Source organism: Leptonychotes weddellii, chromosome 2 (genome assembly GCF_054177405.1).
Source record: "Leptonychotes weddellii isolate Sample4059 chromosome 2, ASM5417740v2, whole genome shotgun sequence".
NCBI lineage: Eukaryota > Metazoa > Chordata > Mammalia > Carnivora > Phocidae > Leptonychotes > Leptonychotes weddellii.
In genome coordinates, this window is record NC_138370.1 from 146,942,345 (window position 1) to 146,959,356 (window position 17,012).

Genomic DNA, 17,012 nt, shown 5'->3' on the forward strand with positions numbered 1-17,012 from the left:
ATGAGAGAGGGGAGGGTCAGAGGGAGAAGCAGACTCCCCGCCAAGCAGGGAGCCCGATGCGGGACTCGATCCTGGGACTCCAGGATCATGACCTGAGCCGAAGGCAGCCGCTTAACCAACTGAGCCACCCAGGCGCCCCCTGCTTTGGATTCTTAAAGTAGCCCCTCGTTTCTTAACTTGGATACCGTATTAATTTTGATAAACCTCCAGAAGTCTTGACTTGCCAAATAAATTTGAAGAATAAAGCGGATCATGCTGGGTTCTATCAAATAATAAGGTCTCCATGGACTTGGATTAAAATACTTCTGCAGCTGTCTTGGTGTTTACACCTATATTGTCATTATATACTTGTCCTGCTGGACAGTCCTCAAAATTTCCCCAAGTGCTGAAAATTGAGGCAATGTCAGTTTTAGAGTTCCTTAGGAGAATTTCCTTTGACCCTAAATTCTTTGAGAAATCCCATCCTTACCAAGATATTTTGCCTTACTGCTCCACTTCAGACACATTCAGCAGCTGCCTATATGTACAAAATGGGTAAGATTCCAATATCATGGAGCTTATTTTCTATCAGAGGAAACATAAAATTTAAAAATAAACACATAATTTCAAATAGTGATATTATTAGGGGTGTCTGGCTGGCTTAGTCGGTAGAGCATGCGACTCTTGATCTTGGGGTTGTGAGTTTGAGCCCCACATTTGGGGTACAATTTACTTAAAAAATATTAGTAATAATATTGATCACTTACTAATTGCCACACTCTCCATGTGCATCATCTCATTCATAACACTTAAGCAAGTTATAGATGAGGAAAATAAGGCAGAGATCTTGCTTTTTACCACCACACATTACTTTCTAAGTCAGTGGGTTTTATCCTCTGGAAGAAAATACGAGGTCTTTCAAAAGACTTGAATGACAACATGGTCTTTTGTTTCCTGAAATGTAGGTCAAGAGAGCATGTCCCTAGATTTTTTTATGTTATGATCAACATGATACTGAGTTTCAAAAAAATAAACTTTCATGAGGATTTGTGATATAAATAGACGCCTAAATATAGGTAACTGTTAAGTCAGAGAGATGGAAATAGAAGTAGGAAAGGAGTGAAGTGTCATTTGATTATTAGCACACACCACAACGCCTGCAGGGTTTTCCATGAACTCTGAATAAGTTCCTACATCTTTCAGGAATTTGCTTCTGTAATTGAGCTGACTGTTCCTTGGTTTCACCTTGTCTGTTGCTTTGGGAAAATAGTGATTGCTGATCATGAGACAAACTTGGCCATTTATTTGGAAAATTGACTTAGATAATCCATTGCAAGATAAAGTGAGTGGTTCTATCATGAGGTATACTAATAATACAAATTTAATTTTGAATGCATATATTTGTGGGCATCATGTTGATTTTTGCATGCAGGATTGGGGGTGGAGGGAGCTTGCCCACCTAAACACTTCAAAAAGAAAACAGCTTATGCGTGGATAAAAGGGAGACGACCTGGCCACAGCCGCGAGTGTCAATGCCTACTGTACAAACGTGGTCAGAAGCAGTGTGGGCCTGCACAGACATAGTTTGCATGTATAGGCAAACATCTGCATAAGTAAAGAAAGTGAAATGTGAATTTGATACGATGTCTGACCAGGCTGCTAATCCTCCTCTCCATTTTTCAGAGCTGTTGAGTGATTTTCCCAAAACCACTCAGCAAGGATGGGCTTGAACATGGAATCAGACACTGGTCCCCTGGCTCCAAATCTGTAGGTGTGTGAGCATGGGGTGCATGGGGGAGAGGCAGAGGTTGGTTGTTCTGATGGGTTTTGTCCCCACATTATTCTGTGAAGTAACTTGTTTCTTAATCACAATTATTACGTGAAAAAACTATATGGTAACTCCACTTGCGTTCAGATTCACTCTTTGCCACTTCCATCCAGGAATAAAAAGAGTGATTTCTCCAATGATGACCATATTCCTGGGTCCTAGCTCTTTTATCCATCTTAGTTTCTCCAATAATAGCCCCTTCTGCAATTCACTTTGTCAAGTTGGGGGGGGGGAAATTTTATATGTAAATTTATATGTATGCATCTTTCACCATGTGCCCCTGGCTCCCTTCCTCAGAGGTTAGTGATCAGGGGATTACAGACATTACAATTGGGAAAATCAAGTTACTAAATACTCCTGGGGACAGAGGAGACTGAAATTTTTGATAAACTTTATCCTTGAGAAAAATAAGCTGGGGACTGAGAGCAAGTTGATTTGGTACTTTTGGGAAGGGCAGCATTTGTGAAGAGAGTAAATTTCTTCTGCACAGCCACAGGTGGGGGCACCAAAAGAAATTCTCGTAGGTTTTTAAAAATTTAACTTTTTTTTTTAAAGATTTTATTTATTTATTTTACAGAGAGATAGAGAGCACAAGCAGGCAGAGTGGCAGGCAGAGGGAGAGGGAGAAGCAGGCTCCCCAGTGAGCAAGGAGCCTGATGCTGGACTTGATCCCAGGACCCCGGGGTCCTGGGTTAAGGCAGCCACTTAACCGACTGAGCCACCCAGGCACCCCTTTAAAAATTTAACTTTTTATTGAAGTATAATACACAGAAGAAAGCATAAATCCTACGGGCACACCTCTAAGGATTTTAACTAAGGAATGAAACTATGTTAACGGTACACAGCATTACTGGCTTCCCAGAAGCTTCTCTTCCACTCACTACTCTCCCACCCCTCAAGGTAACATGCTTCTAACAACATAGATTGATCTTCCCTGTTTGGGGACTTTATATGCATGAATTATATATACACTGTGTATTCCTTCATAGTACATATGAAAGAATCTAGTTTCTTTACCTCAATATTATGTTTGTGGGATTCATATTGTTTTCATTCTCACAGCTATGTAAGATCCCATTGTATGGATATCCCACAATTTACCCATTTTACTGCTGATTAGCATTTGGGTAGTTTCATTTCGGAGCTATTACAAATTATCACGGACATGTGTATGTGTTCCTGATGGATATATTCCTAGGACTAAAATTACTGGGTCACAGTATGCAAACTTCCAGCTTTGGCAGTTACTAGCAGTTTTCCAAAGTAGTTGTACCAATATACACTCCCAACAACAGTATGTGAAAGGTCTGTTTCCTCATGACCGCACCGACATTTGCTACTATCTTCTTTTTTAGCCTCATGGTAGGTATGGAGTGGCATGGCATTATAGTTTTAATTTGTATTTCCTTGATGATAAATGAAGTTGGATACCTTTTCAAATACATATTGTCCATTTGGATATGCTTTTCATATCCTATTTAAGACTATTATTGCCCACCTTTCTTTTAGGTTGTCTGTCCTTTTCTTACTGATTTGTATGATTGATTTGTATGATTCTTAATGATTTGTATATTCTGGAAACAAGTCCCTTGTTGGATATATGTATTACAAATATCATCTTCCACTCTTGTGAATTGTCTTACCATTTTTTAGTGGTATCTTTTAAGGAAAGGAAGTTCTTAATGTTACACATTATCAAATTGTCCAAATTACCAATTTATTTTACTAATAGTTAATATATTTTGTGTTCTATTTTGAAAATTTGTACTTATGCTTTGGTACTTATAAAGTTTTGTAGCATCTTCAAGATGAGGAGAATGATATTTCCATCCCCATTGTATGTCTGCTTAACCACCAAGCTTGCTGACCTATCCCAGTGCTATGAATTTGAGAGGAAATTTTGAGCACTGGGAGGAGATGGTACAGAGAGCAGAGACTGTGGATCCTGACTGATCCTACAGACCTCAAGTTGGGATCACAGAGAGTAAATGAGATTGAGACCTACAGACTTGTCATAGAACACCAAAACATGGGGCAACAAGTATGTGTGTATCAGGTATGTGTGTATCATCACTGCCAGCCAGTAGTCAGCTGATAGATGCAGCAAGTCCTGCAAAGAACTATCAAAACATGGGGAGCTGCTTGGGATTGAATTTCTCCTCAGTGGGGCCTGTCAGGGAGCCCCATGTGTCCTCACTGACAAGTAGCTAGATAAGCCACAATGACCTACAGAAAGGGGACAACAACTTTACCACACTCATGCATTTGGGAGATCACATATTTCCCTTGTTGAGCTCCTGACCCCACCATCAGAAAAGCAAGAATATGGAAGAGAAAGAGGTGTGTGTAAAGTGAGTTGGAACCACACAGGTCTCGTCTACTCTACCCTGGAGGGGGCGTGAGTGTTTTTAAATTAAATATGAGATTAATGTTTTTTTAAAAGATGTATTTATTTATTTGAAAGAGAGAGCACAGCAGGGGCCAAAGCGGGGAGGAGAGGGAGAGAAGCAGACCCCTTGCTGAGCACAAAGCCCTACACAGGGCTCAATCCCATGACCCCAAAATCACGACCTGAGCCAAAACCAAGAGTCAGACACTCAACCAACTGAACCACCCAGATGCCCAGATGCCGAAGATTAATGTTTTAAATGAAGAGAACTAAATCGCAGTACCTGGAATTAAAGTTTTAAGAACCAGGGAGGCTACTACCCCAAAACAATGAAGTTTGACCAAGTACCAAGTGTAGAAAATATGAAAATTTCATGCTTATGCATCTTGAGATTCTCCAACTGGCTACACATCTTTGTTTCCCCTGGTATCTTTAGACAGGGATTGTTTAGTATTCATCTCTCAAGCCTTGGTGTCTAGCGTACAATAGTACATGGAACATAAGATGTATGTGAGTGAGTGAATGAATGCATGCAAACTGTAAGAACTACATAACTGTTCTAATTCTCCGTAAGTACAGAGTCTCCTTCAGAGAGAGAAAGTTACGGTTATGTCCGTAAAATCTCTACAACTTTCACCCTACAGAGAGAGCTTTCAATCCACTTTCACCTCTTTTTCTAATCAGCTCTCCTTCCCCCTCAATAAACAGATACATAACTCTACTAGGAGGAAGAAGGACTTCCCCTTAAATGTTACATGACTTTGAGCTGCATTCCTAAGAGGCTCTCTCAGCCTCTAGAATCCTTTCCCTCTCTTTTAGGGATCTCCCTGCTCTGTCTCCAGCATTCTACTCAATTTCCTCATCCACCATCTCCTCCCATTTCTCCATAAATAACCTCGTAACTCTGCCCCTCTGGCCTTACCATGTACCAGTTCTGTCCATGTTTGAAGCCACTTCCCCACTCAGCATCACTGTTGGGAATCTGGGAGAGAGGAATGGGAGGCAGTATTTCTTTCCTTCTTTCCTCAAATATCTATACAAGTGGGGATAGGAAGGTAAAAAGATAAATGGCCAGAGTCTTGCTCTTTTTTATTCCTAGCCTCTTGTGAACCCATCTTCCACCAAGTATTTCAGTAACATGGCCATGCTGCATTTCAGCTGTTTCGTTCCCACCAGCTGTGCTACCCTTTCTCCTGACACCTCCAACAGTCCTTGTGCTTGGAGAGCTAGCTGCAAGTACTTTTGTCTGGCATCTCTCTCTCTCTCTCTCCATATATATATATTTGATATATATAGTTTATATATATTTATCAGAGTTCTGTGAAATTTTGCACTGATTATTTGCTCTTTCTAAAAATATCCAGACTTTTACTTTTTAGCCATTAAAAAAAAAGGGGGAGGGTTTGAACTGAATCAATTCTTGTATTTTGGCTAAGCCATATCTGGACACAGCAGCTATAGAGAAACTGAAAAAGGAAGAAAAGAATCCTGTCCATGCCCTGTTTCCTGGTTAGGAAGGAGCAGACTTTAGAGAAGGGAAGCCAAAGCATGCTTTGTAACAACCTGAAAATACGCCCTTGAAGGCTAAGGCCTAAATTGTACCCGTAAAATGGTAAACAAGCTTGACTGTGGCTTTGGCTTATTTACAATAAGGAATAAATCAATTGAAGCATTTTACATTCTTATTCATACCTAAACAGAAAGAGACCATAAAAAGCCTTTTCAAAGAATTGGGGCAAATGGAAGAATTTAATAAACAGAAAAGAATTTTAAAAATGAGGAAATAAAAAATAAGCAGCAAAAATATTTTTTAAAAAGCTAAAAACATTTTAGAAAGTGTCAAAAAAATAATTACTAACCCCACATGGCTGGGACAAATGAATTGCAATCAGAGGCCAGAGTACAAAAAATAATTATTCATTACCTTGCAGTGTAGCCTCTGCTACATGTTATTTCAGCAACTAAATTGTGCAGTAATGACAATGAATTCTAAACTTAAATCTGTAATAATGTGGCAGAGTCATTCCTATCCCATACTTGCAAAAAATAATAATAATTTAAAAAAGAAAAAGTGGTTAAATGGAATCAAGACTAGTCCTAGAATCTAATGTCTTTGAACAGGGCTGGGCAGCAGGCTGCTCACTGACGTAGCTGCTGAATACAGTTTTTAGGGCGACAGAGGAAAAACTCTGAGGTAGCCCAGTATTTTTCACCCCTGCTGTTTTTTCTGATAATGGGCTCACACTCATTCCCTTTCCATAAGTAAAGTATCAGACTGTTTACTCATTCCACCCTCTGGCCAAGAAGTACAAGTTCATGATGGAAACCATACTCTAGGCAATGGATTTTGGCTATTATTTATCAGGATGTGAAATGAGAAAATATGCAACTGACAAAGCTTAGAAACAAAATCAGGAATGAACAAAAATAAATCTGAAAACAGACTGTTTAACAGTTTGTTATTAGAAACAAATTCTGGCTACCCCAAAGCTATTTGCTAAGCCCACCCTCAGCTTCCTCCACACCCACTGGCCTGCTCTGCCCCCAGGTCTCTGGGCTGCCAAGGGGCTGGCTACAGTGGTCCTGACCTTTCTTGCTAAGACCACATCTCTTTGCTGGGTTGCTCCTTTCAAGCAGGTGCATTTGATTGTACAGAACAGTTAGACCAACCATTGGGGCAGTTTTAGGAATTGTTTCTAAAATTAAAAAAAACAACAAATTAATTCTAGATTAAACAAAATTTCTATCTAAATTCAGATCTCCTGATGTGGAATTTTTTTTTAATGAAATTCTTTTGCAGTTTTTAAGTTTGTTCTTTTTTTTTTTTAAGTAATCTCTGCACCCATAGGCTCAAACCTATGACCCCAAGATCAGGAGTTGCACGCTCTTCTGACTGAGCTGGCCAGATGCCCCTGGAATTTTTTTTTTTTTTTTTTAATGATGGAGTAGTTCAATGCCAGTGAAGGACATTTATCATATTTTCTGTCTGCCCAGCATACTTTAATGTAATTCCAATATCTGGGGAATCTCCCACCTTGTGGGGTCCACTTCCCCAAGGTAGAAGGCTGGGACTTGCTTCCCCAGGCCCCCTTGCAGCTTAGGGCCCACAGATGTGACAGAGACTTCCATTTGAAAGAAAGTAATGGGAAAAGCAAGGCATCTCATGGAATAAATTTGGAACAAGGGAAGAGGTATGAGGCCAAGATAGTGCAGTTTTCAGAGAGAATAGGGACAGAAGTTTTGGTGAGTGGCCCCACAGTCTCCAGTGGAGGTTGCATCACTCCTGGTTCTATAGCTTCCAAGCTTGATTCTCTACTTCCAGATTTTGTTAGCTACCCAATATACTTTGAAAAGGATCTTTTTCTATTTAACTATGGTGGATTTTGTTTCAAACATTCAGTGTATATTCTAGGAACTGGCTTTTAACAATGGAAAAATAGGAACACATTCTTGTCCTAATAAAGCTTACACTCTGGTAGGGGAGACAGATGATAAAAATAAATATATGATAATGCTACATGCCATATGATAAGCACTATAAGACCATAAGTATTGTAGAGAAAAATAAAGCAGCTAAGGAGAAAAAGTGCCAGGGTTGGAGTATGGCACATTTAGATAGGGTGGTCAGGAAAGTTCTGACCAAGAATGGCTAAAATTAACTACTCAGGAAATGACAGATGTTGGCGAGGATGTGGAGAAAGGGGAACCCTCTTACACTGTTGGTGGGAATGCAGGCTGGTGCAACCACTCTGGAAAACAGTGTGGAAGCTCCTGAGGACGTTAAAAATAGAGCTACCCTATGACCCAGCAATTGCACTACTAGGTATTTATCCCAAAGATAAAAATGTAGTGATCTGACGGGGCACATGCACCCCAATGTTTATAGCAGCAATATCCACAGTAGCCAAACTATGGAAAGAGACTAGATGTCCATCGAATATAAAGAAGATGTGGTGTATATATATATATACAATGGAATACTACTCAGCCATCAAAAGAAACTGAAATCTTCCCATATGCAACGTGGATGGAACTAGAGATTATGCTAAGCGAAATAAGTCAGCCAGAGAAGGACAATTATCATATGATATGATAATGATCTCACTTTTATATGGAATTTAAGAAACAAAACAGGATCATAGGGGAAGGGAGGGAAAAATAAAACAAGACGAAACCAGAGAGGGAGATAAACCATAAGAGACTCTTAATCATAGGAAAAAAACTGAGGGTTGCTGGAGAGGAGAGGGTGGGGGGATGGGGTAACTGGGTGATGGGTCATTAAGGAGGGCATGTGATGTGATGAGCACTGGGTATTATACAGACTGATAAGTCACTGAACTCTACCTCTGAAAATAATAATACATTATATGTTAATTGAAGTTAAAGTTAACTGAATTTAAATTTTTTTAAAAAAGGGAGGGGGTACCTGGGTGGCTCGGTCGGTTGAGCATCCAACTCTTTAATTTTGGCTTGGGTCATGATCTCGGGGTTGTGCGATCAAGCCCCACACAGGACTCCACACTCAGTGGGGAGTCTGATTCTTCCTCTCCCTCTGCCCCCCAAAATAAGTAATTTTTTAAAAATAATAAAAAAAAAAAGGAAAGTTCTGACCAAGATGACATTTGAATAAAGATCTGAAGGATGTAAAGGAATGAGTTAAATGGTATCTAGGTAAACATTCTAAGTAGAAGGGAAACAAGGAGTACTTGAGTGCGTGAGAAGTGTACTTGGCACATTCAAGGAAGAGCAAGGAAACCAGTGTGGCTGGAACAAGGTGAACAAGGGGAAAAGTAGTAGGTGATGAGGACCAAAAGGTGAGTGATCCAGTAGGTGCTGGTAGGTTACTGCAAGGGCTTTGAGAGTGGAAACACTGAAGGGCTTTGAGCAGAGGAGACATGTATGATTTAAAAGGATCACTGTGATTGCTGCATTGAAAACAGACATAAGGAAAGGGGCTGGGCAAAAGCAGAAGAAAGAGAAAAGTGAAGAACTACTATAACAAACTAGGTGAGAAGTGAAGATGGTTTGGCCCATGGTGGTAATTAAGGCAGGTGAGGAGACATAGGCTGATTCTGGATATATTTTGAAGATATAACTGACACCATTTATTGACAGGTTGGTTTGGGGACATTCTGATAATTTCATGCTTCTGACATACAGGATTAGCATATATGATGTAATGTGTTTTCTAAGAATCAAAAGGCAGAAATATATGTATTCTCAACATTGGTAATATAAACTCTCTTACACTAATAGAGAGCTTTAGCATTAACACTACCTGATACATATATTACCAATCATCCTAACTCTGCTGAAGTCATTTAAAAAATATTTTCAGTGGGGGTACCTGGCTGGCTCAGTCGGTAGAGCATGTGACTCTTGATTTCAGCGTTGTTAAGTTCAAGGCCTGCTTTGGGTGTAGAGATTACTTAAAAATAAGATCTTTAACAAAAAAAAACTTCAGTGTTTATTATGCACAGGACATGGTAATTTGATATCACCAAAAACTTAAATAGCACTAGAGTTCACAAAGCACTTTAACACATTATTAAACTCACAACCACTTAAAGAGAAACAGGTATTACCTGTTTCACAGATATGGAAACTGAGCCTTAGAAACATAAATAACTTGCCTCAGGTCACCTCCTGGCAGAGCCAGCCTTGAACATGGCCACAGATCCTTTACTCACAGATTAAAGTGCTATATCACAGATACACTCTAAAGTGGCATTCTACCATCTCAGGTTTCACTTTTCTTAGTTATAAAATACTTTCTACATATGTATCTTAAACACTAAGCCCATATATTGTGGACAGAATTTTGTTCCCTCCTCACCCCCTAAAAATTCTTATATTGCAGTCCTAACCTACCCAATGTGACTATATTAGAAGATAGGGCTTTTAGGAGGTAATTAAGGTTAAATTATAAGGGCAAGCCTTAAGCCAATAGGAATGGTGGGCTTGTAAGAGACAGAGATCTTTCTCCGCCAGGTATACATATCTGAACATACAGTGAGATGGTAGCTATTTACAAGCCAAGAGAAAAGGCCTCAGAATGAAATCTACCTTGCTAGCACCTTGACCTTGGACTTTCCAGCCTCCAGAACTCTTGAGAAAATAAATTTTGTTGTTTAAGTTACTCAGCCTACGGTATTTTGCTGTGGCAGCCCGAGTAGACTAATACACCATTATTATGGTAGAGAAAGGTGGATTAATCTCTTAACACTTAATGTGGCCAATTTAACATATACACGGAACCCCAAAGAAATATTCAATTCCAACTTCATGTTCAGGCCATGAATAATCCAAACCACACAAAGTCCACAAGCCGGTGGAGATTAGAGTCATCCTTTTATGCTCCATTCAGCTGGCCCCTAAGCACCATTCACAGCCATGGAGTCTTACTCGTAGCCTCTGGGGGAGCAACATGTGCTAAGGCCAAGTTCACCAGAGAATCTCTTACAATCTCCTTCATACCTTCAATACCTGTGTTGTCCAATAAATTAGCCACTAGTTATATGTGGAGAATAAGTATTTGATATATGGCTAGTGTGAATTGACATGTGCTATAAGAATAAAGTATATACCGGATTTCAAAAACTTAATATGAAAAAATATATATAAAATATATTAGTAACTGTTGAATAGTATTTTGGATACAGTGGGTTAAATAAAATATTATAAAAATTAATTTCACATTTCTTTTTACTGTTTTTAATGTGCTCCTAGAGAATTTAAAATTACATATGTGGCTTGCATTTGTGCTTTGCATTGTATTTCTGTTGCTTCTCCATACACACACATACACAGTCTATTAGTCCTTTTGATACACTTACACTTTCCTCAGAATCTCAGCTCCAGCTCTTCTTGGGTCTTCCCTCCAAAGGATGTTGCCTGTCTTTCCTGCTCCAACTAGTTCTACTATTGTTGTGGGCAGATTTCAGAACTTGAATATGCATGAGGCAGAAGGGAGAAGACCTTATGGGAGTCTAAACCCCCCCACCCCTGGATAAAATATTGAATGCAATTAGATCTCTCCTCGTTGCACTGATACTTTTTCTCCTTCACTATTTTAGGTAACATTATTTTTTTTTTAAAGATTTTATTTATTTATTTGAGAGAGTGAGAGAGAGAGCGCAAGAGGGGGTAGGGTTAGAGGGAGAAGCAGACTCCCCGCCGAGCAGGGAGCCCGATGTGGGACTCGATCCCGGGACTCCGGGATCATGACCTGAGCCGAAGGCAGTCGCTTAACCAACTGAGCCACCCAGGCACCCTAGGTAACATTATTTTTAAAAGACCCTTCTAATAATGCAGCTTTTAGAATACAACATTCCAGGAAATGGAAGGGAGTGGCAGGGAAGATAACTCTATCCTATCATACATACATTAATGATTTTGATCCTATACTACTCCCTATTTTTCAAAAGAGAAAAGCTGTCAAGAGTGATTAAATGCATTACCCAAGGTCACAGATCTGCATGAAGTAGATTTCTACTGAAATTTGAGCTTTAACCAGATTCTGTGCTCTTACCATTATATCACAATATCATGTAATCTCCAAAATTCAAACTTTTGACAATTCAAAATTTTATAGAACTTGGGTTAGGGAGAAAATAAGAGGTGGCCACTGATACAAACTAAACACTACCTGGAAAATAATTAGTTATTTTCTGTTTGGGATATAAATAAGTGGGAAATTATGTTAGCTACTCAAGCAATTCAATAAAGCACTCCACAGAATTGTTCTAAATTACAGATGATGATGATGATGACAGTCAAAATGCTGTACGCCCTTAGATATGAAGCACTGTACTAAACACTCTGTGCTTGAGCTCATTTTATCATCTCACAGTGTATGGGGTCCTAGTAACCCCATTTTATAGGAGAAACTGATCACAGGGCTAAGAATTGACTGAAACCAAGCCTGTCAGATTTCAGACCCTAGAGCTGGGCCATGCTCTACTGCCTTCCAATAATAATGGTTTTATCTCCACTACTTCTAGGTGTCTCACTTGGGATAAAAGAATGAAGTCACTCCCAATTTCTGGCAAATTCCCTAAAGAAGAAAGAATTGTAATTCTGGGCCTCATTCTCTGCATATTACAGATAAATTTAGTTTTGAGCATTTCTTAGACTATTTTTGCATCCTTCTTATGCGCTCATTTGGGATAGTTTAGAAATAGCATGTTTTAGAGAGGACTTTTAATCATTTACTGATTTTGAAGATGTACTTCTGAAGAGAGCTCTCACAATTCCAGAAGCCAATCTGATGTTTGCCAAGTAATAGCATTTTTGCTTTCTGTCCCTTGCATGAACCTTTATATCCCTGGAAATATCCAACTGCCAACATAAGGCTTTGTATTTTAAGGCAGGGGCAGGGAGTCTCTTAACATGTCCAGTTTCTTCTTTGCCCAGAAAGGTGTTGACTTAAAACATGATAACACAAGTTTTAACTAAACACTGACTCATCAAGCAGGATCTTCAAAGAAGTTATTTAAATTCCAGGAGTCCCGGAATCCCCTAAGGTAAAATGAGAAACATAATATAAAACGTAGCTATTTGTTTGTACAAACCATTACAGTGTACGAATATGTTCACTTCAAACAATCCTCAAAATAACTGTCTATTGGCCACATTCTACAAATGAGGAAACTGAGGCCCAAGGAAACCAAGAGAATGTCTAAAGATTATAACCACCATTTGTGGACTTTCTGACATTACACTTGATTGATGTTACACGTATTTGCAACTCCTTGATCATACTTTAACATACAGCTGGTATGCCAGTTTGAATCCATCAACCAAAAAGAAAACTGAGAGATCCTGAATAAAGAGCTCAGAGAATATGGCAAAACATTTACTTTTCCCATGGAGTCTCTTATCAGACTGTATCAGAGTCTACTTCAGATAGACAGTAGTTCCTTTTCTAAGGCTCCTTGCCTCTCCACCATCACCTTCCCTTCTCCCCAGTCTTTTCCTGCCCCTTGCATCCCATTAGGTTCCCATGTCTATCTTGGACCAGCAATAAAGGATCATTTAAGTTCCACCTATCTTGAAGGGGAGGCTTTGGATCCTTCCGATTCTTCAGAATGAAACCCTACCAAAAGACCTTTCTTTTGTTGGTGCTGACCAGCTCTCAAATCTCAAAACCTAATTTTGGACTGATTTGTTTCTAGTAGTATGGCCAACACCCCAAATAATCTTTCCACTAAAATCAACCTAAAAAATCTGGTCAAATGGTAAAATAAATGCACCCCACCACACACACACCTTAAAAAAAAAACAAAAAACACAAGATGATAAAATGTAAAGAATTTTCAGAATAAGTGAATACACAGGTAATCAATCTATCTAGTACCTCTCAAACATGGAGTAAGAGGTGGGAAGCCAGTACCAGACAAGAAGGCAGGGGATAAAGAAGGCCACCCAAGGAGGGGATTCTAACAAGAGATGTCAGCATAACAAAAAATTGCATTTGAAGTTTAAAGAGGCAGCTAGGAAAGTTGCCTTTTTCTACCCTTGGAGCCAGGTGGAGGGAAGAAAACTCTGCATAACCACAAGCCAATATCTGTAACATTTGTGTCTCCAATTTATACTTTCTATATAGGAAAAAAAAAATCTAGAGCTGAGAATTTAAGTGGTCCCAGCTTGGTAGTGCCCCGAAGCCCCTAGCAGAAACATACTAAAATTTTTAACACAAAACTTTAGGTATGGGGGCTCAGTCGTTAAGCTTCTGCCTTCGGCTCAGGTCATGATCCCAGGGTTCTGGGATCGAGTCCCACATTGAGCTCCCTGTTCGGCAGGAGGCCTGCTTCTCCCTCTCCCACTCCCCCTGCTTATGTTCCCTCTCTCGCTATCTCTCTGTCAGGTGAATGAATAAAATCTTAAAAAAAAAAAAAACACTTTAGGTATGGATGTTCAAATTTCTAAAGTTTAATGGAAAAAAAGAAACAGTAGAAGTGTATACAAATTCCAAAACGGGAGATAGGTAAAATAGGATGAAAAAAAATCCAATTAAAGAAAAATCAAGAAAGGAGGAAAAAGAAACACAAAAGGCAGGACAAAGAGCACAATATACTGACAATAAGCCCAAATATATCAGTAATGACAGTAAGTTTAAGTGGACTAAACTATCCAGTTAAAAAACAAAGTTACCAAATTATAGTTTAAAAAAAATCTAGCTATGTGTTATTGTCAGAGTTAGGCTGCAGAAGCAGAGCTGCTCTTATGGGATAAGGGATTTATATTAAAAGTAGACAATACCAATGTGAGAGGAGATCTGGAACAGGGAGATGGAGAGTCAAAGATACTAACTAGTGCTCCTAAGCACTATTAGTGTTGGAAATTATCGGGGAAAACTGAGAAAGCACATGCCACCCAGCTCTGAAGTGGGAACGCAACAGGAATTTGTGGAAAGTTCTGTGAGAAGTCACCGCCCCTGTGCAGCTACCACCTCTGTGGGTCTGCAGCCAACCACCAGGGGGCCAAGCTGGGGCAGCATTCAGAAGAAGAGCTGGATGAAGTACAAAGAGCAAGAACACGCCAGACCCTGCTGGGCACCTGTTGAGCTATTCATCACCCCGTCTACAGAATAAAGGCCACGCCTTCATTTCAGCCTGTCAGTTCCCACACAAATTCGTCTTTGGGCCCACTCTAACCCAGGAAAGGGAATTCTGGGAAAATGTAGTTCTCAGCTTGACCAAGCTGATCATAGAATAATCCAGAGCAGCTGTTCATAAAAGACACACCTAGGGGTGCCTGGGTGGCTCAATCGGTTAAGCATCCGACTCTTAAATTTCAGCTCGGGTCTTGATCTCAGGGTTGTGAGATGGAGCACCGTGTCAGGCTCGGCGCTGGGCATGGAGCCTGCTTAAGATTCTCTCTTTCTCCCTCTCCCTCTGCCCCTCTTCTCCCCTTCTCTCCCTCTCTTAAAAAAAAAAAAAAAAGACACACCTGAAGCATAAAGAATGTAAAGACACGTCAGGCAAAAAACTTAAGCAAATGAAACCTGTGTATACCTATATTAAAATCAACAGTAAAATTTAAAGGAAAAATTATTTTCAAGAGTTAGAGGGTCATTATAGAAAGTGTTCAACTAAAAAATAAACTTCTCAAAATTGCATACATCTAATAATATAGCCTTAATACATAAAGCAATTGAGATTACAAGAGAAACTGACAAATGTTATCACAGTGACAGACTTTGACATACCTTTCTGAGATTTAATGGTAACAGCAGACAAGGAATAAGAAAGAGTATACAAGATGTGAGTAACACTAGTAAGTGTAAAGGAAAAACCGAGAATGCTTAGAGAGAAGGTGCAGGAAGGTATTACTTTAGATTGAAGATCGAGGTTTCACAGGGCAAATGCAACAGAATGGGGCAAGTGTTGAGGACACTGCCAAAAGAAAGGTTCATGAGATGTCTGGAGGTAGAGAAAAATGGAAATAAAGACAAGGTTAAGTTCAGAAAAAGGAAGCAATAGAGCATTTGTGGAATGACGCTTCATTGATAGGTGATAGGTCTTCCGAGTGCTGGGGGCTTTTCACTTTAGCTCAGCTCTAGGCCTCAGGGAGAAGTTCTTTCTCCTGGGTTTGTCTTTCTGTACTTCAGAGAAGTGGGAAAATGTACTAAGCCTTAGGGGCCTGAGATTCTCCCCCAACTTGAGAGGTGCCCATTCTCCTTTCCCTTCCCTCCTATCTCTGGTCAAAATTGAAAATTGTTGGCAAGGGAGTTACAAGATTGGAGTCTTGCAGGGCTCGAGCTTCAGATTTTCTCCACCAGAAGGGATGTGGGTCAGGGACAGGGTCAGTAACAATGATGGAGTACAGGGCAAAGAGATGGGGAAGGAGCTCAGCAAAAGGAATGAGTTCTTGAGGTTAATGTAATCCAGCCCTATTTCCCACAGCAGGAGATCAAGGAAGGTCTGGGACAGAGCTCTTCACCATTAAAGTGTATACTGGCCCAGGAAGACCAGAGCTGGTAGCCTCTTGCTGAATTGGGTCCACAGTGAGAGACTGAGAGTGTCAAAATGTTTTAATTTGAATTTCAATGCCCATGTACCCTCCTGCTCAGTTCAGTCTTCCCATGGCTTGCAGCAGTCCGTCATTGACTCCATCTATTGTTAGAACTCCTATGGATGTTGGCATGTGTGGCATTATCCTTTCAGTTTATTTTCCTTGGGTAATAGTAAATAGTTGAAAACTTGGGATCCTGGATATGTGTTTCTTTTTAAGAGCCTCGATCAACATTCAGGAAAAGAAAAACCTCAAAAGATTCTATGTGACTTAGCACCAAGATTTACAACCAGATTTACTAGTGGCTAATTACAACCCAAACTTGCTTTGTATTTTCAAAGGGCTTTTTGTATATTCCATCTATGGTGATACTAAAATGTGAAAATACAGGGGATGGGTTAAATAGCCCTTATCAATAAGATTATACAAAACGACACTAAAATACTTAACCAGTGGTAAGTTCTACTGATGTCTGAGAGTGATAACATTATTTCAAAGGAAAAATTTGAGTATTTGGTGTAAATGGTTATGTAATACTTTTTTTCTTGGCATGGTAATTAGGAGATCCATGTATAGGATAATCATTATAACAACCAAAAAAAAAAAAATGTTCATTTACTAGAGAAGTTATCTCCTCTTATCCTTGCTCAAAACTCTGAAGACATGTGAGGTGTCTAAAATGACCTTCTGAGGTGGGGCAAAAAGCAAATGCTTGAAAGCATCTCCTAAGTATTGAATGATTTATTCTACAAATTCTGAAAAAGAATTGTATGAATACCCAAATTATGATGGCATCAC